This window comes from Tursiops truncatus, chromosome 11 (assembly GCF_011762595.2).
Source record: "Tursiops truncatus isolate mTurTru1 chromosome 11, mTurTru1.mat.Y, whole genome shotgun sequence".
Lineage (NCBI taxonomy): Eukaryota > Metazoa > Chordata > Mammalia > Artiodactyla > Delphinidae > Tursiops > Tursiops truncatus.
This window is the reverse complement of record NC_047044.1, coordinates 86,999,258-87,025,843: the sequence shown is the minus strand read 5'-3', so window position 1 is coordinate 87,025,843 and position 26,586 is coordinate 86,999,258. Positions and strand designations below refer to the sequence as shown.

General features: G+C 39.1%; 1 pseudogene; it reads right to left on the bottom strand.

The window, feature by feature from the left end:
- Positions 1 to 19,228: 19,228 nt before the first annotated feature.
- Positions 19,229 to 20,669, bottom strand: LOC101317884 (lysosomal dipeptide transporter MFSD1 pseudogene; annotated as a pseudogene).
- Between the last annotated feature and the right edge of the window lie 5,917 nt (positions 20,670 to 26,586).

Here is a 26,586-nt window from a genome sequence, read left to right as displayed (position 1 = left end):
ACCTCCGTTATTCTGCTACTGATTCCTTCTAGTTTATTTTTCATTTAAGTTACTGTACTGTTCTTCTCTGTTTGTTGTTTAATTCTTCTAGGTGTTTGTTCTTTAATTCTTGTACGTCTTTGTTAAACATTTCTTGCATCTTCCCGATCTTTGCTTCCATTCTTTTTCTGAGGTCCTGTATCATCTTCACTATCATTATTCTGCATTCTTTTTCTGGAAGGTTTCCTATCTCCACTTCGTTTAGTTGTTTTTCTGGGTTTTATCTTGTTCTTTCATCTGGTACGTAGCCCCTCTGCCTTTTCATCTTGTCAGTGTTTCTGTGAATGTGGTTTTTGTTCCACATGCTGCAGGATTGTAGTTCTTGCTTCTGCTGTCTGCCCTCTGGTGATTGAGGCTATGTAAGAAGCTTGTGCAAGTTTCCTGATGGGAGGGACTGGTGGTGGGTAGAGCTGGGTGTTGGGCAGAGCTCAGTAAAACTTTAATCCGATTGTCTGCTGAATGGTGGGGCTGGGTTCCCTCCCTGTCGGTTGTTAGGGTGAGGCAACCCAGCACTGGAGCCTATCCAGCTCTTTGGTGGGGCTAATGGCAGACTCTGAGAGGGCTCACGCCAAGGCGTACTTTCCAGAACTTCCGCTGCCAGTGTCCCTGTCCTCACAGTGAGACACAGACACCCCCCACCTCTGCAGGAGACCCTTCAACACTAGCAGGTAGGTCTGGTTCAGTCTCCTGTGGGGTCACTGCTCCTTCCCCCGGGTCCTGATGCACACAGTACTTTGTGTGTGCCCTCCAAGAGTGGAGTCTCTGTGTACCCCAGTCCTGTCGAAGTTCCGCAATCAAATCCCGCTAGCCTTCAAAGTCTGATTCTCTAGAAATTCCTCCTCCCGTTGCTGGCCCCCCAGGTTGGGAAGCCTGATGTGGAGTTCAGAACCTTCACTCCAGTGGGTGGACTTCTGTGGTATAAGTGTTCTCCAGTTTGTGCGTCACCCACCCAGCAGTCATGGGATTTGATTTTATTGTGATTTTACCCCTCCTACCATCTTATTGTGGCTTCTCCTTTGTCTTTGCATGTGGGGTATCTTCTATGGTGGGGTCCAGTGTCTTCCTGTAGATGATTGTTCAGCAGTTAGTTGTGATTCCGGTGCTCTTGCAAGAGGGAGTGCGTGCACGTCCTTCTTCTCCACCCTCTTGAACTAACCTCCTGCATTATATTTCTTTTAGACATCTGTGGTCTGTTCTTCCCTGGCCTCCCTTCTCCCACCTTTTCCTGTTCTCCTCAACTCTCTAATCAGAGTAGAGATGCCCCTTGTTCTGGGCATCTAAAGCCGTCAGACTCTGTTATTGGCCAGAGCAGGATCTCCTGTGTCAGTCATTGATGTTTTTTGACTGCTATTTAAAAAATCTCATCTTGTTTGTTTGATGCCAGTATATACAATTATAATTGAGTTTTGTATGTTGGTTTTGTGTCTAGAAACTTTGTTGAATTCTAGTAGTTTGTCTGTAATCTTTTGGATTTTTTTATATACACAGTCATGTTATCTGCCAATAATGAAAGACTTACAGCTTTATTTCTTCCTTTCAAATAGTCAGACCTTTTATTTTATACCCATTACTGTTTTTTTGTTGTTTTGCCTTTTTTTGCACTGACCAAGTTTAAGACCCCAGTACCATGTTGATTAGAAGTGGTGATAACAAGTAACTTTTCTCCTCTGTCTCAAGGAGAAAGCTTTCAGTATTTTATTGCTCAGTATGTTTTCTGTGAGTCTAGAAAGGTTTCATGTAAATATGTTAACTTTATTGTGTAAGTTTTTTATTTTTAAGTGATCTGAAATTTTTATATCTTCTTTTTGATAACCAGGGAGCAGTTGCCATTTCTTTCCCCACATAAAGAAAAAAAAATTGTTTCTGAGATCCCAGACATTGTGTGCAGAGTTGTCTTCAGAGCTGTTTATATTGCTCGTGAGTTCTGAAATTTTGGAAGGTGCCATCATGTTAAAGGTGGTACCTGGCTATATCATTTGGCTAGGCTTTTACTCTAATGTGAATGTTTGAGAAAGAAGGAAGATAGTATGCTTTCCAGTCATACAATTTCTGGAATGAGAGAACTTTAATAAAGTCCAGACATTAATTATTTACTTCTAACATCAAATACTGACTAATTATTAATGACATACATATTTAAAAGGTAACAATTAGAGTAACCCCTAAAATCTTCAACTGTTTCCACCCTTTGCCTAGTCTGATTATGGTTCTTACTCTGCTTTAAAATTTTTTTTTCATTTTATTGTTATTATTTTTAATTGAAGCATAGTTGATTTACAATATTGTGTTAGTTTCAGGCACACAGCACAGCGGTTCATTTATATATATATATGTATGTACATGTATTATATATGTGTATATGTACATATTTCTTTTTAAATTTTTTTTTCCCTTTTAGATTATTTGTTTGTATTCTGCTTTGAGCAGGAACAAGTAAACAGTTCATCTTTCCTTTTTTTTTTTTTTTTGGCCATGCCGCATGGCGTGTGGGATCTTAGTTCCCCAACCAGGCATCGAACCTATGCCCCCTGCATTGGAAGCGTGGAGTCTTAACCATTGGACCGCCAGGGAAGTCCCGAACAGTTCATCTTTTGAAAGGTCTTTAATGGTGGAAGATGCCTAAGCCTGTGCATGTTCTCCAGATACTCTTAAAACTTGCTACAGCTTGTTACATATTGATGGACTTTTAGTGACACACTGATGACCACTGACCAGCTCTTTTTTTTTTTTTAACATTTTTATTGGAGTATAATTGCTTTACAATGGTGTGTTAGTTTCTGCTTTATAACAAAGTGAATCAGTTATACATATACATATGTTCCCATATCTCTTTCCTCTTGGGTCTCCCTCCCTCCCACCCTCCCTATCCCACCCTTCTAGTTGGTCACAAATCACCGAGCTGATCTCCCCGTGCTATGCGACTGCTTCCCACTAGCTATTTTACATTTGGTAGTGTATATATGTCCATATATACACTACCGCTCTCTCACTTTGTTCCAGCTTACCCTTCCCCCTCCCCGTGTTCTCAAGTCCATTCTCTAGTAGGTCTGCATCTTTATTCCCATCTTGCCCCTAGGTGCTTCATGACCACTTTTTTTTTTTTTATATTCCATATATATGTGTTAGCATACAGTATTTGTCTTTCTCTTTCTGACTTACTTCACTCTGTATGACAGACTCTAGGTCCATCCACCTCACTACAAATAACTCAATTTTGTTTCTTTGTATGGCTGAGTAATATTCCATTGTATATATGTGCCACATCTTCTTTATCCATTCATGCGATGATGGACACTTAGGTTGCTTCCATGTCCTTGCTATTGTAAATAGAGTTGTAGTGAACATTGTGGTACATGACTCTTTTTGAATTATGGTTTTCTCAGGGTATATGCCCAGTAGTGGGATTGCTGGGTCGTATGGTAGTTCTATTTTTAGTTTTTTAAGGAACCTCCATACTGTTCTCCATAGTGGCTGTATCAATTTACATTCCCACCAACAGTGTATGAGGGTTCCCTTTTCTCCACACCCTCTCCAGCATTTACTGTTTGTAGATTTTTTTGATGATGGCCATTCTGACTGGTGTGAGATGGTATCGCATTGTAGTTTTGATTTGCATTTCTCTAATGATTAATGATGTTGAGCATTTTTTCTAGAGTTTGTTGGCAATCTGTATATCTTCTTTGGAGAAATGTCTATTTAGCCGTGACCAGCTCTTGGTAGCGAATTAGACCCTTTTTGTACCTTCTTTTCCTTTTTGCCTGAGGCCGAAGTTATTTTTCTGTATTATGAAGTCTACAATTTTGTCTCTCAGGGGAAGGAATTAGGAGCTCCATTTCCATATCCATGACCTTCTTTTGTTCTAATCAGGAGATTTCTTTTCCACTCACATCCTCTTTCTTTCTCACTGAGGCCTCGGAAGTGCAAACTTGTATATATTGATACAATATTTATTTCACTTTATTATATGTGGATATAAACCACCGGCTGGGTTAAGATTTTCTTTTAATCCATTTTTTTCTCAAAATATGGTTGTGAACTACCTGCATCAGAACCAGTCATGGTACTTGTTAAAAATGCAGATTTCATAGCTCTACGGTGGATCTATGAGTCAGCAATTCTGGAGATGGGGTTTAGGGGTTGTATTTTAAAAACAACATGCCACTTAATTCATTTGCACACTAAATGTTAACATTAAGTCACTTGTGTAAGCTTCTAGTGTATTCCACATGTGTTCTGTATTTTTCTAACTTGCATTTCAAAGTGTAATTTTTTTGCGAGAAGATAATGGGAAGTGTTACAGAAAATGTAGCTTAGCTGCAAGTCCAGCCCTGAAGGGATTATAATGGTTTATCTTTCATCTGTGAATGTGATGTTATTAACCTCTTGTTAGTAGGATGTGTCCCTTTTGTTTGACTGAGGATGGAAATAGGTGGTGCTGGTTCTGGTCCCTCTTGTGCCCTTCAACCTAACTTTGCTTGTTCATTCTCTGACAGTGGAGCATCAATTTCTTTTTTTCCCTACTCTTGGTGAAAAAATCCCTGTGTTATTTGCACCAAAAACAAAAACCAACACAAAAAATCCAAAAGAAAACTAAATCTATTTACAGAATAAACTAAAAAGTAACACTTGGCATCTAACAAAAAACTATATTTTTATTAATGGCTTCAAGATTGGATGGTGTCAGAGAATTTCAGAAATGTTCTCTCTCTCCTGTCTACTCTTTTGACAGCTTTTAAGAAGAGGAAGGGAAGCAGAGTGAGAGGCTGTAAAGGCTTTGCTTTTACTCCTTGTATGATGGTTGGAATGTCTCAGACCCCTCTAAGGTTCACTCTCCTCGTTGTAAAATGGGAATATGTGATACAAGAATCCACTTTATAGATTTGCTGGAAGAATTAAATTAGGTAATGTGTGTAAAGCACTTGCCATAGTACATGGCACACAGTAAGTAGTTTTATTATCATATGCAAGATTTGTGATGTGTCTAAATCAGAGATTTAATAAAATGCCTGCCTCAAGCTGCTTGTATGCTGGTTGTAAAGATAGTGCAGAGAAATACAATTATGGAGGACTCTGGGATGGGGGTGATGCCTTTGCATGTGTGTACAAAGTCCTGTGTCATCATTATGACACCTCTGATGAATGTGGTGTAATCCCTATTTTACTAGTCAAGGAAAGTTGGACTCAGACTTAGTGAAATGTTCAATATCAGAAGCTAAAAGCAGCAGAAGCAGAACTTAGACCAAGGATATTTGACTCCTAAGTGTAGTACTGAACATCCTATCTGCACCCTCATCCATTTCTCATAGCAGGTTGTGATCTCCTTAGACATCTGAAGGGCCCCATCTGATGTGGAGGTGCCAAGATATGATCTCATCTATTTGTCTAATATATCTACTGAATCAGGCAGGTTAGGGAAAAGGGCCATTTCCTGGCTCCCGAGAAATTGTAATGATTGTTCATTGCAATGCTTTGTGAAAGGGCTATAGTATGTGATTGTCATAAGAATCAGGATTTCTCCTCTTTCCGAAGAAACATTAAAGGAGAAATACATGTATTAATTACAAATCTTTTAAACAAACAAAATGACCGGTTTGGAAGCAGTTTATTCTGATTGATCAAATTATAAACATGAAGAAACCCTAAGAAGTGCTGTTTGAGGGGTTAGAAATAATTTCACATAGACATTCCTGCTTCATTTTAGTGGCGAGTCATTCCATAAATATCCAGTGCTTGAAATTGGAGGAAGTGAAAGATAGTAATGTTGTGCTCTTTTTGGCAACTTAAAAACTGCTGGTTCTCCTAGAGAACAGACTTGTGGTTGCCAAGGAGGGGTGGAAGGAGGGATGGATTGGGAGTTTGGGGTTAGCAGATGCAAACTCTTACACATAGGATGGGTAAACAACAAGGTTTACTGTATAGCACAGGGAACTATATTCAATATCCTGCGATAAACCATAATGGAAAAGAATATTAAAAAAAAAATGTAGCGACTTCCCTGGTGGTGCAGTGGTTAAGAATCCGCCTGCCAATGCAGGGGACATGGGTTCGAGCCCTGGTCCAGGAAGATCCCACATGCAGCAGAGCAACTAAGTCTGTGTGCCACAGCTACTGAGCCTGTGCTCTAGAGCCTGCGAGCCCCAACTAATGAGCCTGCATACCCCAACTACTGAAGCCTGCGTGCCTAGAGGCCGTGCTCCGCAGCAAGAGAAGCTACTGCAATGAGAAGCCTGTGCACCGCAACGAAGAGCAGCCCCTGCTCACTGCAACTAGAGAAAGCCTGCATGAAGCAACGAAGACCCAATAAATAAAAAATAGATTTCTAAAAAGAAAAAAATATTAAAAAAGTATACATATGTATAACAGAATCACTTTGCTGTATAGCAGAAACTAACACATTCTAAATCAGCTATACGTCAATTAAAACAAGAACAAATAACAACCAAAAAAACCCCTGCTGGTTCTCTGCTGAGAAATGCTCTGGCTTAGCTCTTACCATCTTGTTTCTTGTGAAGGTAGGTGAACCAGATGTTGTGATGTGTGCCCAGGTCCCCCTTCAGGGCTGAGGAGCTTAGCCATCGGCAGCCCTGGGCTGAAGAAAGCCACCTCGCCAAGTTCATGATCCCTTCCGGGGGTAGGGAAGCATCCAGTGACAGGTTAGCACCAGGTATAAAGACCCAGTCCCCTTGTCCCAACTTGAAACAACTCTGGAGAACTGTTCCAGCCTCAGAGCTCCCTGTGAGTCAGCTTCAGTCTTCCTCGTGGCGGTATCTCAACCCAGTGTCTCCCTCTGCCCAATCCTGCTTCATTTCCTCACCTGACAGTTCATATCCCCCCGTAAACTTCCTGAATCCTAATCTCTGATCTAAAACCTGTTTCCCATGGACCCCAACCTGCCACAGTGGGGAACTGAGAAGGCTTGTTCTCACGGTTGTAGGGTGGTACTCTCAATTAGTGGACATAGTTGGCGTAAATACTAATAAGCGCAGTGTGATGCTGGATTGGAGTATACTGAAGATACTCTTAGAGACTTTAGAAGTTATTTAGACCCATGGTCCCTAAAATTGAGATGTATGTCAGAATCTCTTGGAGAGTTTTTTTTTTTTTTTTTTAATTTGACTTTCTAGATTTTCGGAATAATCTTTAGAGGGGTGGCCCAGAGCTAACCAAAATAATTCTGATGAAGCCAGTCTATGACTGACAAAAAATACTTCATTTCTAGATGACCAAAAATTATAGTCTCAGATGCCTACACCCTAATTTTTGTTGTATGTATTTTCTTTGGCCACACCTCGAGGTTTTTGGGATCTTAGTTTCCTGACCAGGGATTGAACCCAGGCCCTCATCAGTGAGGGCACAGAGTCTTAACTACTGGACCACCAGGGAATTCCCCCTGTTGTACATATTTTTAATGGCTGAAGGTTCTGTAGATATGAAGGCATGTAGAAAGTGCTGGATAAATGGAAGGAATGACAGAATAAACCTGCCATTTACATAGGGGTTAATGATTACTACTGAGTGGATGTGGACGTGTCTAATAACCCACGGGACGTTTAAGCAAACATTACCAGACTCTCTCTGACTAAGACAGGGAAAAATTCCTAGTCGAGCTGCCCCTCTAAAACACAGATTGCCGCAGGAAGTAATGGTGAGTTTTACATCATTTGAGGCTATTCAAGCAGAGTATGGCCTTTTGCTCCTTACGTGGGGATTTCTGTACAGTGATGTAACTTTAGCTAAATAGTCTGGAAGAGTCTATGATGCAAGAGGCAGATGAGGAATGTATGTGTTCAGAGAAAGGCCAATTTCGGTGGGATCGTGTCAGTCAGTCCTGAGAGCATTTAGCTGTGATTTTCAGTGGATCATCTTTGGATTAAGGCATGGCCTTTTCTGGGTCTTTAGTCAAAAATGAGTGAATGCTCTGATAATTTCCTTTCTTTAAAAAAAAAAAAAAGGTTAACTCTTGTCAATCTCAAATGGAAGGGATACTGTATGTGTGTATGTGTGGGAAGGAGTGTGTGTGTGTGTGTGTGTGGGAGGGTGGAGTGGAGGGGGGAGATATAGCATGAGTGGTCTTTCTCCCACCATGTGCCCTGGAGATCTCACACAGTCAGATTCCTCTGGGACTCTAATTGGGAGAACAAAGCTGTTTTTCTTAATGAAATTTGATCTTTTTGTTTCAGAGATGAGCTCAGAACAACAACAAAAAAGATTATCTTGTCTTAGAGAACAACTCAATATAGGTCACAGTGACATATAAGTTTCATATACTTAATTGAATCTTTTTATGAATGGCATTCCTTAATGAAATTTTTTATAGAAGATACAGTGTTTTCATTTACTAGCAACAAAAGGAAGAATTGCTTCATAGACATTTTAATAGAGAATTTATATATTGAAAACTGTGCTGCCTATTCAAGTGATTGTTCTGTAGATGCCCAAAAAGCAGGTGGGCTGTCAGTTTGTGGCCTCAGGTATTGTCTTTAAAGAGCTCCAGTATTCAGAATTATGTGAACAGACATGTGAACCTACATCTATCTCTCTCTCTATAATATATATATAGATATATACACACACATATATATAATCTTTTCAGAAAAAAATATTTCTATATATATGTGTTTTATATATATATATATATTATATGTATATATATATATAATGTGTAATCTTTTCAGAAAAGAAACCATTTGGGGAGGAGTTAGGGTAATTTTTGAAGGCAAATATTCAATCATTTTGATTTGAGTTTTGAGTTCAGTGATTGAATTGAAGTGTGATATAGTGGAAAGAATGATGAAACAGTAATTCTGGTATTGATGTCATTCCCATTATCTAGATGTGTGGTCATCAACAAGTCTGTTTTCTCTCTGAGTACTGGAATTTCTTTATCTCTAAAATGTTGGGGTAGGTGATCTCCAGGGACACCAGGTATAAAATAGAAGCTCATATTATCTGAGTATTTAGTTTAAGACTTATTGGTAAACGTTCTTTTGGTTCTACTACATGAAGATGAAAAGCTATGGATACATGCTCTTAACCACTACTGCAAATAATGATGTCTGTGTTGTAGAGCTACTCTGAGAATTAAAATGAGATAATATATTTAAAGTAATGAGTATAGCTCATAGCTATAGCTTAGAAAACATACAATAAATGCTATTTTTAACGTCTTATAGATTATACTACCTTAACAAATTACCCCCTCCCCCAAATATCTTTATTACTTAGACTCGTTAAATCTTAGTGACAATGAACCTATTTGTTTTCTAGGGATGAATTAAGATTCCCAAATGGGGCTTCCCTGGTGGCGCAGTGGTTGAGAGTCCTCCTGCCGATGCAGGGGACACGGGTTTGTGCCCCGGTCCGGGAAGATCCCACATGCCGCGGAGCGGCTGGGCCCGTGAGCCATGGCTGCTGAGCCTGTGTGTCCGGAGCCTGTGCTCCGCAACAGGAGAGGCCACAACAGTGAGAGGCCCGCATACTGCAAAAAAAAAAAAAAAAAAAAAAAAAGATTCCTAAATGGGTGGTACAATTTTTTGGGTAGTTATGACTGATGAAAAATTATACTTAAGGTCCTCATTTTCAAGGCCTTATTTGAAATTTGGCGAAAGTTCTCTGGTCAGGGATAAGATGTATTAGCATTTATGTACAAATATAAAATATTTTTATTTAAATTTTTTATTATAAAACCCAGTTATAAAACTTAGCCTATGGGGAAAATTCAACCATCAAAACACATTGACCATTATCATGGTAGTGTGCCTCTTAAATCATTTATTCCATATTTAATTTTTAACAATTTAAACAATATGGTAGGTGGGTAGAATTTGGAATTCTGTTTTTATCATTTAATATGATTTTATAAGCATGTGTCGTGTAATTTGGTATCTTTACAAACATTTTTTGAAAAAAATAATTTTTATGTGGTCATTAGTTCCCTGCTCGCTATCACTTCTATTTATTGCCACCATTTATTTATTTTTTGGCCTCACTGCATGGCTTGCAGAATCCTAGTTCCCTGACCAGGGATTGAACCTGGGCCCTCAGCAGTGAAAGCTCAGAGTCCCAATGGCTAGGCCTCCAGGGAATTCCCTACAAAAATCATTTTAATGGATGCACATATTTTAACTCTTGTTCTTATCAGCAAACCTTTTTTTGAAAAAAAATTCTGTTTTCTAGGTGTACAGTTTTATGATCCACACATGATTATATCTTTTAATAATTTCATATTTTCCTGTTGCATATCATATTGCATTGTCTAGAGCTCAAGAATTGCTAGTAGTTTAACATATTTGAACTAAGGCTCCACAGGATGGCGGTGAAAGATGACATAGGAGGGAGAAAGTAGATTTAGATCATGAAGATCTAAATGCTCTTGAATGTTATGCTAACAATTTTGAACTTTATTCTGTAGAAAAGAGATGTGTGAAAAATGAAATTAGATCCTTACTTCACATCATTCAGTTCCATATGGATTACGAAGTAGATATGGAAGGCAAATATGTAATACACTAGAGAAAAAAAGAAAGAAGACTATCTTTATGACCTCAACATGTGGAAGAATTTCTAAAACAAACATGAAAAGCAAAATCCATAGATTCTTATCAACAGATGGTTATTGAATACCTACTAAGCAAGACACTATTCTTTGTCCTTGTGATGTATCAGTGGTCAGAACAGAAAAGACAAAAATCCCTTTCATTATGGGATTTTTTTTTTTTTTTTTTTAATTTTTGGCTGCATTGGGTCTCTGCTGCTCGTGGACTTTCTCTAGTTGCATTGAGCAGGGGCTACTCGTCATTGCGGTGCTCAGGCTTCTCCTTCCAGTGGCTTCTCTTGTGGAGCATGGGCTCTAGGTGCATGGGCTTCAGTAGTTGTGACGTGCAGGCTCAGTAGTTGCAGCGCATGGGCTTAGTTGCTCTGCGGCATGTGGGATCTTCCTGGACCAGGGATTGAACCTGTGTCCCCTGCATTGGCAGGTGGATTCTTAACGACTGCATCACCAGGGAAGTCCTCATTATGCGATTTTACATTCTTATAGTTCATCAAATACAAAACATAACAGTGTAATACATAATTTGTAATATTGTAAAATAAATACAATACATAATAAATTACAGTCAGCCCTTCCTTTCTGTGGGTTCCATATCCACAGATATAAGGGCCAACTGAATGTAGTATGACATTTTATGTAAGGGACTTAAGCATCCACACGTTTTGGTATCCATGGCGTCCCAGAATCAATCTGTATCCATGAGGGACAACTGTATACAGTATATAAGAAGGTGGAAAATGCTATTTTCTCCTGAATCATTCTCCAAAACTCAGTCCTAGTTGTGTGTGTTTTTCTGTCAGTCTCTTTCCCTTAGTGATGTTAATGCAGTTCCCTGGCTGTAAGTACCATTTATATGATGATAGTTCCCACATTTTAATTTCTGGGCCAGAATTCCACGTTTGTATATTCAGTTGCCTACATGACAATTTCACTTGGATGTCCTGTAAACATCTTAAACTTAACATATTCAAAACTAAGCTCCTGATTTCATCTACCAAACCTCCTCCACCTAGTCGTCCTCCATTCAGCTGATACCAGTTCCATTCTACCAGTTGCTCATTATTTGGCTCCTGGTACAATCTGGTTCCATCTCCTGTCTTCATTTTTCCTAGCCTCTTGGGTCTCCTTTTTGTACATTTTAACGAAGTGCTAGACTCCCACTGAGTGAAGGGCCTTTGCAGTGATTGTTCCCTCTGCCTGGAATTCTTCCCTGAGCAGTTGACATGGTGAACTCCCTCACCTTTTCTAAGTCTTAATGGCATTTTTAAAATGAAGCCCATGATGACTGCTCTATGCAGCTTTATAGCCATTGATCATTATTGCCTAGATTTGTTATTTCATTAATGATTTCAAGTCACAATGTTTAATTCTATAAGTTCTTCTTTGTTTATTAGCTGGAATACTTTTATAAAAAGAAATAATCCTTCATCAATTATTTGGTAATCCTGAGGTATAATTATACAACAAAGGAGAGAGAAATGCTTGATTCTTTTTATGAAAAGACTTTTAACTTTTGATTGAATGCCTTCACTGATTATAGGATCATTCATATTTTATGTCAGTCCTCTTCCAAGTTATATTCTAATTTGCTCTGAATTTTATTTTTTCTACTAATTTTTAATCCCATAAGCTAGTCACTATAGATATTACTATTATTTGCATTTTATGTATTAAAGTTGTTTTAATATAAGCTATAAATGGTTGATTTTATCTTTTAACAGAATAGTTTATTCCATTTACATTTATTGTAATTAATATACTTGAATTCATTTCTACCATCTTATTTTGGGCCTTTTCTTCAGCCCACTTTCTTTCTTTCTTTTCTGTTATTTTGTACTTTTAGATTAAGTTGTTTTTCTTATTTTCCTCTTCTACTAATAAAGATATATACACTTCATTCTAATCTTTTTGTAGTTACCCTCCTGCTAGACAATATAAAGACTTAGAATGCTCAAATTTTGATTAGTATTTTAGTTCTATCTTAGTATTTTAACTGCCACATTAGATGCTGTTGCTATTGATTTATACAGTGCTTTTTCAGATTCACCTCATGTTTGCCATTTTCATTGATTGTTGGCATATCTTGCATCTTAGCCCTTGCCTAAGAAGTTATTTTCCTTCTTCATGAAGTACTTACTTTATACATTCCTCTAGTGATGGCTATTATTAATAAACTCTTTGAGGTTTTATTCTTTTGTAGATGCCCTTATTTCACCTTTATTCTTGAAAGATGGTGTTGATGGGAATACACTTCTGTCTGAAAATTGTTCTCTCAGTGTTTTGAAGATATTGCACAATTCTTTTAGCTTCCATTGTTACTTTTGAGAGATTAGTCATCAGTCTGTCATTCTGTTGTATGAAATCTATTTTCTCTCTCTGGTGGCTTGTAAGATCTTCTTTTTGTTTTCAGTCTTCTATAATTTCACAACAATGTGCCTCAGTGTGGATTTCTTTTGATTTTTCCCTCCTGGGATTTGTTGCCTCCTGATTGTGAGGATTTATATATATATTTTTTACTTTAAAAAAAATCTGGAAAATTATCAGCTCTTATCTATTTAAAAATTTCTTCCCATTCTCTTTAGTCTTTCTTGTAACTCTATTTCATCGTATACACCCTACCTCTTAAACTCTTTTGTTTTCCATCTAATGGTTTCTTTGTGATACATTCTGTGTATTTTCTCACTCTGTTTTCTTGGTTTCTTAGCTCTTCTTTTCTCCCTAATTTTCCATCTGAGAAATTCTTCTGAATAAGTTCTTCAAAAATATTTTCTAGTTCTCTAATTCTCTCTTCTACTTTGTTTATTCATATATTTAAACCAATGTTGTTTCTAATTTCAATTATATTTTCATTTTTAGAGGTTTTATTTGGTTTTATCTTCAAATCTCCATGGTCAATTTTGTTCCTTCATTTATACTTTCAGTACACTATTTCTTATATTACTACATAAATATATTATTTATTTTTATTAATTATATTCTTATTATATAATTACCTTTTATTCAGTATCTGGTCATTCTAATATATGTAATTGTTGCATGTGTGATTTTTTTCTCTTCTTGATTCTGCTAGTTTTTACTCATAGTTGCATGTTTCTTCTTTTCTTTGTTTTTATTGTTGAGCTCCTAACCTTGGAAATTTAGATTTGGAAATTATTTGAGAGAGTGTTGCAATGTATTTCTCCAGAAAAAAATGTTTGTTTTTGTCAGTTGCCTGGGGGCACTACTGTCCTAGGGCTACTTTAAACTTCATTTCAGTTTGGAGTTTTTCCAATAACAGAGGTAATATAAATTTCACTTCTGATTCCACCATGGGACAGCCTATAATTATGAGTTCTCCAGGTGGAATGTCTATCCCCCTTCTCCCAGAGCCAAGGCTACAGCAGTATACATTTGGTATCTTCCTGTAATTCTTTCCCTTTACTTCACTAACTTATGCTTTTATGCAGGATTCTTTGATTTGCTTTTCTACTTTGTAAAGAATCAAGGCTTTGTGTTCTTTCCCTTATGTTTGAGTCCCATTAAAACCCAATCACCAGAGAGCTATCCAGCTGGATTCCAACTTTTATGTGAATTTAGGCCTCTTAGGATTTCTTTTTTTGGGTGCTGCTAGCCCAGTAATGTATTTTTAAAAATGGTTTTGCATTTTGTCTAGCTAAATTGACATGTAAGATTAAAAAATCTGAATAGATAAGAAACCATGGAAGAACTGTGATGTTTTAAGAACTACCTTAAAAATGAGTTTTCTAGACTCAGAAGATATTGTGGGCAAGTACTTGGAACTGTTATGAAACTGACACTTCTCATATTCTATAAAAATTTTTAGATCATAGGAAAAAAACAGCCTTAATACAAAACCTAATGAAGATAGTTTCAATAAAGTTTGTGGGTCAGTCTCATTTGTGCCTATCAATTTAGGAATCTGGAAAAAAAACACGTGTTACATCAGGATTTATTTCAGGAAGACAAAGATAGTTGACTATCAGGGAATCTAATATGTAAAGGATAAAATATATATTATCTCAGTAAATCCCGAAAAAGCATTGATTATATTCAACACAAATTTAGCATAAGTAGTTAGTAAACTGGGAATAGAAACATTCACAACATAATGAAGTATAGTTATTTTAATTCAGTTATTAATATATTGTTTCATGGTAAAAACTTGAGTTTAGAGCCCAAATAAAAGTGTCAAATTAGTGGTTTTATTTTTGAGAATCATATTTTTATAGTTCAAGATGGGGAAAAAGGGATCACTAAAAGAGGAAGATTAGAATTGAAAGAGAAAAGAACCAAGAACAGAACTTTGAAAGTGCCCATAATTGGGGTTGGTTGGGGGGTGGAAACTGAAAAAGATGTCGTTAAAGAGTTTGAGAACCTGGGCAAAACAGTTTCTTGGAAAATGTAATGAGGAAAGAATTTTAAGAATAAGACAAGACTAAATGATGTAAAATATCATAGAATGGTTGAGAAAAAAAAGGACTAAGGAAAAAATCATTGGATTTGACTATTAGGAAGTCATGGTGACTTTTCAGAGTGATATTTCAGTAGAGCGTTGTGGATAGAATACAGATTGTAGTTTATTGAACTGTGGACTCAAAATGGAGTAGATACGTGATTATACATTTCCCCACCTTGTTTGTTGGTAAAGAATAAGAGAGAAACAAGATAGACCTCAAGTTTTGTTTTTGGTTTATAAATAAGCAATGGTATTTATAGACTAAAAGGAAAGAGACTTGTATAGAGAGATTAAAGACTTTGATGGAATATGTTTTGGATATTAATACACTCAAAGGAAGTAAACTTTCAGATGGAGAGATTAAAGACTTTGATGAAATATTGTTTTGGAGAAGTCAGGAAACCATAGAGTAAAGAACTAAGTAGTAAGAATTAACCTTGGTATGGAAAGAGACACTTTATTATCTGAGAAAGAAAAAAAGATAAAAATATGTGTTGAGCACACAAAGAAATTTAGGAGTGGGAGGAAGGAGATTAAGAGAATTAATGTTTAGCCTTGATTTCAATGAAGTGAGGTCATTTATTGAGACTAAAAGTATGAGTAGGCTTTTGGAGACTTGAATAATGTAGGAAAAGTTCTCAATTGGTGATGTTTCATAGTAAATTAATCAAGGATTATTAAAAGATAAATTACCAGAATTAAGAGGAGCTGAAATAACATTAACTTACAGATAAGAAGCTTAAAATGTAGTGTTTTCCATTATGGTGTAATTATAAATGTTGCGGGTCAGGTTGCCTAGAGAGCACACTCTGAGACAGAAATTTGCAAACAGGATGTCTATTTTAATTTTTTTAATTTATTATTTTTTTAAGTGGTTCTTGTTTACATGTTTAATCTTAATGAACAGACCAACTCGGCACACTAATCTTCAGGACACAAACAAGGAGCAGGCAGCCGGGGCTGCGGAGCCCAAGTCCGCCAGGACAGCCTGTCGACCCGCAGCCAACAGGATGTTTATTGAGTGAATGCTCTTGAGATCAACACCTGTGGCAGAAGAGAAGGAAGCAGGATTGGGCAGAGAGAGCTGTGATACAATCTCGGCAAAAGCTACCACTAACCTCAGAGGATGGGTGCCCTGCAGAGCTGTCCTGCATTAAGTTGAGGGGGCCAGGCTGTTATAGCCCCATGTTGATCTGTCATTAATGCAGGCAGCCCCTGGTAAGAGGATGTGACCTTGGGCAAGAAGGCTGTCTTTAACTGAGGGCATTTATAGAAAGGCCTGATGGCTAAGGGCTGTTATGTGACAATACTTCTGTAGTGGGAGAAGTTAAGTCTGTAGTCCTGAAGGGACAGGGCTTCACATTATAGCATCCACTTCAGTCTACCCCTTATACTACTTAAATCCACTTTTTAAGTATCACTTCTGGGAGGAGGTCCTCCAGCATTCTGTTGGACCCGTTTCTGTGGGGGAAGCTTACAAGAGGATAGTTAGTGGGATAAACCAAGGTCTGTATTAGTAAGCTGGGCTTGAGTGGCAATTGACAGTCATCCACTCCCATCTCTTTATCTATTTTATGTTGCCCTCATCCTCAGCTTGCATCTCTTCTGGTCTAGTTGGCTTATCTTCTGAGCTAGTTGAGCCCCTGGTCACCATGCCCTTTACAGGCTATGGCTGTTGCTCTCATTGGTTTACCTTCAAAATTGGGCAAAAGAATACCCAGAGATGCCCAAATGGATCACCGGGCTGCCAAATATATTCCACCCTGCCTTATCTCCTAATGATGATCAGGGCCAGTTATTCTTGACAGGATGATGATGCCTTTCTTGCATACTGCTTCTTTGGCAAAAGGATGCCAAAGTGCTTGGGTACCAACTATAGATTAAATATCGCTGAGTCTCCTTTGGGAGCAGGAGGGAAGCCTCGACCTCTAGTTTGAGCAAGGGGGAAGCATTTGTCCTTAACAGGGAGGAGTGGGCCACTTCTACACATACTTGGAGGACTTAGAGGAATCTATGGATTCTGGATTTATAATGTATCAACTTAGATGACTCCTATCCCATATCTCACAGTCCCATTCTTTGCCAGCAACAGCCTTGACCTTAGCATAGTGGATTGAGAAATTAATTTTCTTTGGAACTCTGCTAAGTACTGGGCCTATTCCTCAGCGTTCTCTGTCCTCCAGCTGCAGGAGATAAGATTATGTGCTGCCACGGAGACCTCCTGACTTTCACACTTAGCTGTTTATTTTTTCCCCAAACTTTGGATTTTAAAGAATTGAGATGTAATTCACATATCATAACATTCACCCTTTTAAAGTGTAAAATTCTTTGGTTTTAGTATATTCATACAGTTGTACTTCTAATTCAAAACATTTCTATTTCAAAACATTTCCATCACCCCAGAAAGAAACCCTGAGCCCATAATACTCTTCATTCCCTTCTTCTAGCTTCTGGAAAGCACTAATCTACTTTGTCTCTATGGATTTGTCTATTCCACGCATTTCATATAAGTTTTAATGAAATATGTGATTTTTGTGTCTGGTTTCTTTTACTCAGGATGTTTTCAAGGTTCATCCATGTTATAGCATGTATCAGTACTTCAGTTCCTTTTTATGATTAAATAATAATCCACTGTTTGGATATAGCATATTTTGTTTATCCACTCATCAGTTGATGGACATTTGGGTTGTCTCCACCTTTTGGATGTTATAAATAATGCTGCTGTGAACATTCATGTACAAGTTTTTTTTGACATATATTTTTGAATTCTCTCAGGTATACACATAGGAGTAGAATTGCTGGATCATATGGTAACTCTATGTTTAACTTTTTGAGGAACTGCCAGACTGTTTTTCAAAGCAGCTGCGTGATTTTAATTCCCATCAGCAATGTAGGAGGGTTCCAATTTTCCACATTATGGTCGATATTTGTTATTGTTTATATTTTTGACCGGTCACCTAGTGAGTGTAAAGTGGGATCTCATTGGGGTTTTGAGTTGCATTTCCGTAATGACTCAAGACAGCAATGTGCTTGTTCATTTGTATATCTTCTTTGGAAAAATGTCTTAGTCCTTTGCTCATTTTTAAATTTTATTTATTTTATCTTTGGCTGCGTTGAGTCTTTGTTGCTGCACGCGGACTTTCTCTAGTTGCAGAGAGTGGGGCCTCTTTGTTGCGGTGCACAGGCTTCTCATTACGGTGGCTTCTCTTGTTGCGGAGCACAGGCTCTAGGCTCATGGGCTTCAGTAGTTGTGGCGCATGGGCTTAGTTGCTCCGCAGCATGTGGAATCTTCCCAGACCAGGGCTCGAACCCGTGTCCCCTGCATTGACAGGCGGATTCTCAACCACTGCACCACCAGGGAAGCCCCTTGGCTCATTTTTTACTGGGATTGTCTTTTTGTCATGGAGGCGTTCTTTGGATATTAAACTCTTATCAGATATGTGTTTCGGAAATGCTTTCCCCCATTCCGTGGTTTGTCTTTTCACTCTTCTGATAGTGTACCTTTTTTTTTTCTTTTGCAATGTTTGTTTATCCTTGTAGGTATGCAATTATCATAGTTTACAGGACGTTTTTTAGTAATTAATTGGACTATAAGAAAAACCATACAAAAAGTTTGTACCACAAAATTATGTCCCTGGGAATTAGGGTCCTCAGTAACAGAAATAAAGAAGCTCGAAAGGGTCACTGCTCAGCAACCTCTGGTAACTAAAGAGAGCAGAGCACAATCTGCTATTTGTGGAAATGAGGCTTCATAAAAATATCTTTCAAATATTCCCTATTACAAAAGGGAATGCCTATTAAAATGCCATTGTTTATTCTATATAAAATATCCATTCTACCCCCTCAAAAACTTTTTTTTTTTTTGCTTTAAGATAAAGCAAAGGCCATATTCCTAAGATACACTTTGTGGAAATTATCTCAATACAAGATCCAAAGATTTCCATTATTTACTGTCCTTACTGAAAATCACCTGCATGTACCAGATGCAATTTTCTAAACTTCATCATTGATGAGCCTATTCCAAAGCAGAATTCTTCAGCAATACAAAAGACACAGGCTAAAATAGTCCTCACAGTTATACTTTAAAATAGATGTATTCAAAATATAAATATAATAATTCTCCAGACCATTATTTTTCCTAACGACTAAACTCTAAATTAAAAAAAAAAATGGAAGTTTTCAAACCAATGATGTGTGCAGCCCATTCTCATGACACAGTCATTTAAACTTCTCATTCTGCATGAGAAAGTTTTATTTCTTCCCTTTGTCTTGCGGAATAATTTAGGTTCCCACCTTGGGCACGATTCACCAAGTAGAGTAAGACCACAGATAAAAGTGAGAAAGAAACACAGGCAATGAAGAAAACTTCTAAAAACAGATATCCCCAAATATCCAATATCATGCCAGCAATGATGGAAATGACTGCCAACCCAAGATTCTGAATGGACTGCATGAAGCCGTATGCAGTTCCCAGTTGATGTTTGGGAACTACAAATGCCACCATTGGCCACAATGTACAGGCAGGCAATGAGTAGAGAGTCCCAGGAGACACATAGCAATCCAAGGGTTCCACAACCTGAAGGCCAGCATCATATGGGAAGCAAGAGTGGTCACCACTGCACACAGAACCCAGATGATGTTCTTTCCTGTTTTATCCACTAGAAGCCCAAATATTGGGGACATGGGAGCTGATGTTACATACACAATACTGTTAATAGCACTCGCTGCCTGGGAGGAAAAGCCAGATTTCTCTGTAAGAAAACTTGCCCAAGTCCAGTGAAAGGGAACACAGCAACATAATAGCAGACACAGATGATGAATATGAGCCACAGGGGGAAGGAGAAGTCCTTCACATCAGTGAACTTGATAACTTCAGCTGTTTTTCCTTGCTCTTTACGAAGGATTCATTCTGCTCTCTGATCCGAGTAAGCAAGGGCCAAGGCACAGACTAGTGAAAGAAGACATGTTATACCCCCGATCATAAGTGTGACCCCAAGGGTTGTGTGACCAGCAGAACCCAATGAAGCTTCAACCTTAGAAATCAGCCATCCCATGGGGTTCATGTTTACTGTACTTCCAGTTCTAGCCATGCTCAGTTGGAGTCCAAACACCAAGTTTAATTCTTTGCCTTTAAACCAACTCACAGCATAGGTATTCTGGGCAACTGCTAAGGACTCCCCACCAATCCCAAACAAACCTTCTAAATTCCATCAGCCAAAAAGCGTGAAATATTCCACCCAGAGCAAAAAACAACCTGTCCAACGCAAACAAAGCGACTAAACATAACGGCGCCCCATTGTATTCCAGATACGCAGTCTATCAAAAAGCCACCAAAGAAACACAAAACTACATTGGGCCAAGAATACCAGGCATACAGCGTCATGAATTTCGTGGTATTCACCTGAATATCCCGTTTAACCTGCGTCTGAAGGGCAGCAGGATTATCATAGCAAAACCAGCTGCAGAAACCAAGGAAGCAACAGCACCAAAAGCTGGTGCGCCAGGTGACTGGGGTTGCAGAGGGCCGGCAGCGCCCCGGGGACAGGGGGAGGTAACGGGGGCGCCTCTGCTGGCCTCGTTGGGGCCGCCAGGAAGCGGCGCCCCTGCTTCCTCATCCTCCATCGGGCCAACGGGAGACCGAGAGACGACAGTGACTCCTGACAGTGTACTTTTGATGCACAGAAATCTTTCATTTTAGTGAAGTTCAATTTATCTAATTTTGTTGCCTGTGCTTCGGGTTTCATGTTTAAGAAACCATTGCCAAATCTAAGGTCGTGAGGGTTTGCCCCTATATTTTCTTCTAGGAGTTTTACAGTTTTAGTTCTTTATTTATTTATTGAAATATAGTTGATGTACAATGTTGTGTTAGTTTTAGTTGTACAGCAAAGTGATTCAATTATATATATCTATCCTTTTTCAGATTCATTGTGTTAGATTATTACAAGATACTGAGTATAATTCTCTGTGCTGTACAGTAGGTCCTTATTGGTTATATATTTTTTATATATAGTAGTGTGTATACATTAATCCAGAACTCCTAATTTATCCCTCTCCCCCTTCCCCTTTGGTAACCATAAGTTTGTTTTCTGTGCCTGAGTTATTGCTCAGCCATAAAAAAGAATGAAATAATGCCATTTGTAGCAACATGGATGGACCTAGAGATTATCATAGTGAAGTAAGTCAGGCAGAGAAAGACAAATATCATATGATATTGCTTATATGTGGAATCTTAAAAAATGATACAAGTGAACTTATTTATAGTTTCAGTTCTTAAATTTAAGTATTTGATCCACTTTGTGTTAATTTTTTGTATATTCTGAGTTAGAGGTTCAACCTTATTCTTTCGTATGTGGATATCCAGTTGTCCCAACATCACTTATTGAAGAGACTATTCTTTCCCTATTGAATAGACTTGGTACCATTGTCAAAAACTATCAATATACGAATTTATTACTGGACTCCATTGATTTATATGTCTGTCTTTATACCAGTACTGCCCTGTCTTGATTACTGTATCTTTGTAGTAAGTTTGAAATCAGGAAGTATGAGTCCTCCAACTTTATTTCACATATAGCTTTTAATTAACGATTTATAACCACCAGACCTTCATTCTTTTTCTCCAGAGCATAAATTCTCAGAAACTGCTCTAATTATGTTTTTCTTAGAATGTCTATTTCCTCAAATTCTCCAAGCCCTGATACATTGCACCTGCTAAACCGTTTCTTCCCACTGGTGTACCATCCCCGTTCACCACGGGTGAAAATAACAATTGCACTGTCTACTTCGATCCAGGTTTCTTAGAATCTACTTTTATAATATTCTTCTGGCTCCTTCTGGTCCATGTTGAGTAGGTGGAGGGCAGGTAGGAGGACCTGGAGTTACCTGAGATCCACCACCAGTGATGGGGTTCTCATTGCTCGTCAGCCAGAGAATATTCAAATACCAAAACCTCATCTTCATATTTGCTTTCTCAGAGGCTACTGGTAATAACTGAGGCAGACTCTGAGACAGACATTAGTGTGCAGGGAGCTTATTAGGGGCCCAGTATTTGTTGGGGAAGGAAAGGAAGAGGCATTGGACAGAGGTAGAAATTGGGCTGTGATGCAGTCTCCACGTAGCCTCAGCCAACTTCACAGGGAGCTCAGAAGCTGGGGAGGCCCTGCAGAGTTGCCCCGAGTTGGGGTGAGAGAGTCAGGAAACCTGTGTACGGACTAGTCATCTTATGGGCTTCTGTTTATGGGGGATGCAGCTGTCTTCAGCTGAAGGCAGTTCCTGGAGAGGGCTGAGAGTTGAGGAGTCTGCCAGCAGCTCTTACAGCCACTGAGAAATAGGCCCTTGAGCCCCGAAAAGGGGATCTGAACGCTTATCACAGAGCCCACCATCAGAATCTGTCAGCCAAGAAATATAATTCCAGTGATATGTCTGAGACAGTTCAGGCTTTTGGCATCCTCTTATTTTCCCACTGATATGAAAGAGGGGGTTGGAGAGCAGGAAGGCATTAGGCACCGGAGGTAGTACAGGACCAAATGCAGGGGGATTGTAGAGAAGGCTAAAGCGGCTGAGGGGAGAGAAGACAGTTCTCTGATTCCATGATTGCATCCAGGATCTGCTTGCACTCAATTGTGAAGAGATGGAAGCAGAAGGCTATATTTAATTTAATATAATTTTTAAATTTTTTGCCTTTACACAGCAGAAATTGATCTTCTCACAGTTCTGGAGGCCAGAACTCCAAAGTCAGGGTGTCACCAGGGCTGTTCTCCCTCCGAGGGCTCTAGGGGAAGATCCTTCCTTGCCTCTTCCAGCTACTGGTGGCCCCAGGTATTCTTTGGCTTGTGGCTGTGTCACCATCTTCTGGCCTTCTCCTCTCTATTTTCTCCTCTTCTGTTTCCACTTCGATATGGTTTTCTTCTCATTGGTCTGATGTGTAGTCATTGCTCGGTCAGCCGTTAGGTTTTTTCAGAGGTTAGTTGTTCCATATGTAGCTGTAGACCTGGTGTATCCATGAGAGAAAGTGAGTTCAGGATCTTTCTACGTTGCCACCTTGAACCAGAACTGCTGCATTTTATTGGAACTTAGCCGAGACCTTCTCTAACCCTGCAGCACCGGTGTGACTTGGCACGGTTTGTGAAGTTTTCTTCACCTACGTAAAGGAACTGTATTTTCAGAGGATTCTCGTTAGAGTGTCGTTTTGTTGGAGTTCACTGTTAGTGTCAATGACGTCGATTTATTGGTGTTGCACGTTGGGTTCTCCAGGATTCATGCTCTGAGACAGGGTTTTTTGTTATGGTTGTGTATTAGGGAGTGTCCTTGGGGTGAGACCTATCGGCAGGGCTGGGCAGGTGAGGAGCCCAGCTAGATAGAGGCCCAGGCTGGCAGCCTCTGCTGACCCCATGGGGAGCTCTGGAGCTGAAAGGGCCCGTCAGAGATGCCTCACATGGGGCCAGAGCTTTCAGTCCTTTATCCCTTGATCAGTCATTGTATGCAGGCTACTCCTGGAAGGGTGTGACTTTGGGTGAAGGGGTTCAGCGTGGCCGAGGCAGAGGGAGTCCTGAGGAGGCTGCCAGGCAAGGCCACACGCTCCGACTTTCTTAGTGTCCCGTGGCTCCTCAGTGTCAGGAATCTAGATTTTCTGACTCCTACTTAGGAGATGTTTCCTCTCTCACCTCCTGTAACTGCACAGTGGGGCCGGCACCAAGCTTGCCACTGTGTTTTCTGGGCCTTGTTCTTGGCGGCAGTGTTGAGCTGTGTGGACTTTTTGTGAGAGTAATATTTTTGAAAGACCTCAGGTGGCCTAGGTTTAGCAGAGTCAGCTCCAGGACTGGCCGAGGCAAAGCATTCCTCGAGTGGATTCACTGCTAATTCACCAAGTTCCCTCGGACAATTTATAATAAATCTGAAGGGACACCGAACCAGCCGGCTTGCTTCCCATTTTTGTTCATTTCCAGGGTGGATACGGAGTTTGGCGTCTCCCTGGCTCTTTTTGCTGCCTGAATATGTCAGTCTTGAACTAAAAATAGCCTGCAGCTTACTGGGGTCGATGTGGGTTGACTAGAGCTCAACTTCTCAGCAACTCGGAGGAGGTTGGAGAGGAAGATGAAGGGGATCATTAAAGGAAAGAGATTTTATTTAGTGGTTAATGTAGATGGCTTTGAGCTTTAGAAAATAAGAGTGATTGCTTCATGAAGTCTAGGTTAACAAAAAGGTTATTTATCAACATTAGGAGAGCAAGGAATTGTTTTGCAGACGTGTAGGCACGATAGGAGAGAGGCAATGACTGATGGCTTAGGAGGCACTATGGAGGTAAAGCAAAGAGTGTAGTCCAGGAGTGGAGACGGAGTCAGTCTCTGGGTGCTAGTTCTGATTCTGCTACTTACGAGCACATACCTTTGGGTCAAAGTCTTGCTCTCTCTTGGTTTTAGATTTTCCATCTTTAAAATGGGTCCGATTACATATGATTTGCCTTATTCCTTTGATGGTTACAAGGAGGCAATGAAATAATAGATGTAAAGGTGTGAAGTTCCATAGGCAAAAGAATAAATATCTAGGGCTCTCTCACATGAATCTCAAGGCTTTGGGCAATTCTTGAGACTCTGGGATACATACGAAATGGATAGAGTTTGGAAGATCATAGATCTGGGAGGTCCTAATTACCTCAGGAAGCATGGTTTAGAGGAAGGAAACCGGTTTCTAGTTCCTCTTCTCTGGCTTCCAGGAGTCTTGATTCATCTGTTCCTTTGGAGGTTCTCTGGAAATTGAGACTTCACTGGGCCCTTATAGGTGGCTTTAGTCTGTTTGGCCCTGTCTCAACTGTCTTGGACAAAATGAGCTTCTCTTGGAGCAACTAAAAGTTCAGGAAATGAGTCAGAATGACTGGTAGTATCTAGTGGTGCAAGATGATGCGGCTCTAACAAGAATATATTCTTTGTGTAGAAATTGAAGGTTTGAGAAAAAACGCACATCTCTTGTGAGAACTCAGTCAAGTAATAATGAAATTTTGGAATGAATATTCTCTACAGATTCCTGATGAAGATACGTATGTGAGAAGACCATGATGTTTCATGGAAGACATAGCAGAAGCAGGACTCATCTGCTCTATTGACGTAACCTTCTGACTCATCTTACTGTGTCTAGTTTCCTCTGTTCCAGTTCATTCTTCACACTCTCGAAAGAGTTACCTCTCTAAATCTGCTTGTGCTGTTTTTCCTGCTTAACTCTGTTGCTTTCAAACTAAGGTCTAAATTCTTCAGCGTAGCATATGCTAGACTCTAGGGCAGGGATTTTGTTTGCCATGTGCCTACATTATCTAGGATAATTTCTAGCAAATAGTTAAATGCCCAATGAATATTTGTGTATGAATTAATAAAGAACATTCATGATTGGGCTTTAATCCACCTTTTCAGTTACCTCTCCTGTCCCCTCTTGCTTTACCTATTGGGGACAGGTGACTCGCTGTTCCCAAAATCAGTTTGCTTATTTCAATCTGTGTCTTTGAAATACTTTTCTTGCTGACTGGAATGATCCCCTTTATCACCTGTGGCTGAAAAATATTCTTTTGATTCTTTAATATTCAGCTCAGTTGTCACCACTTCTTTGATGACTCTGTTGACCCTCATGGTCTATGTTCCATTTGACTTTGTTCTACAGTGGTCGCACTTCGAATGCTGTAAAGCAATTGTGTCCACGTCTGTGTCCCTCACAAGGTCTTATCTTGCTTATCTTTGTCAAGTTCCTGGGCATAATAGGTGGTTAATTAATGTGTGTTGAATGATCAAATGGATGTATTTTATGATGAACCAGTTAGCTTAGTAGTAAGTGTACCATGTTCTCTCCATGGGCTATAATTAAGGAACTGGAATGAAAGACAGGTCAAACAGTAGGTACTGTGTTCAAATACTGTTTTGTTCTCAGGTTCCAAGATGAGAAATAGCAACATGTTTCACGGTCACAAACCTTATGGGCTCAACGGCTAATCACAGGTTTAAACTCTGGTGCTAATAAGGTTTGTTCTCCCCATGAAGTATCCTCTGTCATTTGAGAGAAAACTCTCTTCGGAGGGTACTGACTGTGCTACCAAGATGGCTCAGTATTTCACACATTCCCAGTAATAAGTCAGTACAATTTTTCCTTTACTCCTACTGGAGGAACAATTTAAAGTATTTGTATATTGGATGGCAGGACTTTGGGTAACAGACTAGATTTTGTGAGACAGCGACTCAAAATAACGTGATTTAATGTCTGACACGGTACCTGATACAGTAATATATTCATTAACTATTATATCACCTTGGAAATAAATTCTTGTTTGGATCTTCATTGGAGAGGGACAGTTACGATCTATGGTAAAAATGGAGACATACTTCAAAGTTAAGCAAAGCCCTTGAGAAAGTTTTTCATTTCTCTTTCCCATGTTTCGTATTTACTGGTCTTAAATAACTCTTTAGTTGGTTAGAGCCTTTTTAATGATAACCAGGACGCAGAATTAATTAATGACTTGTTAGCATTGTGAGAGCTGGGGACAAAGCAGAATGTTCTGGATCCT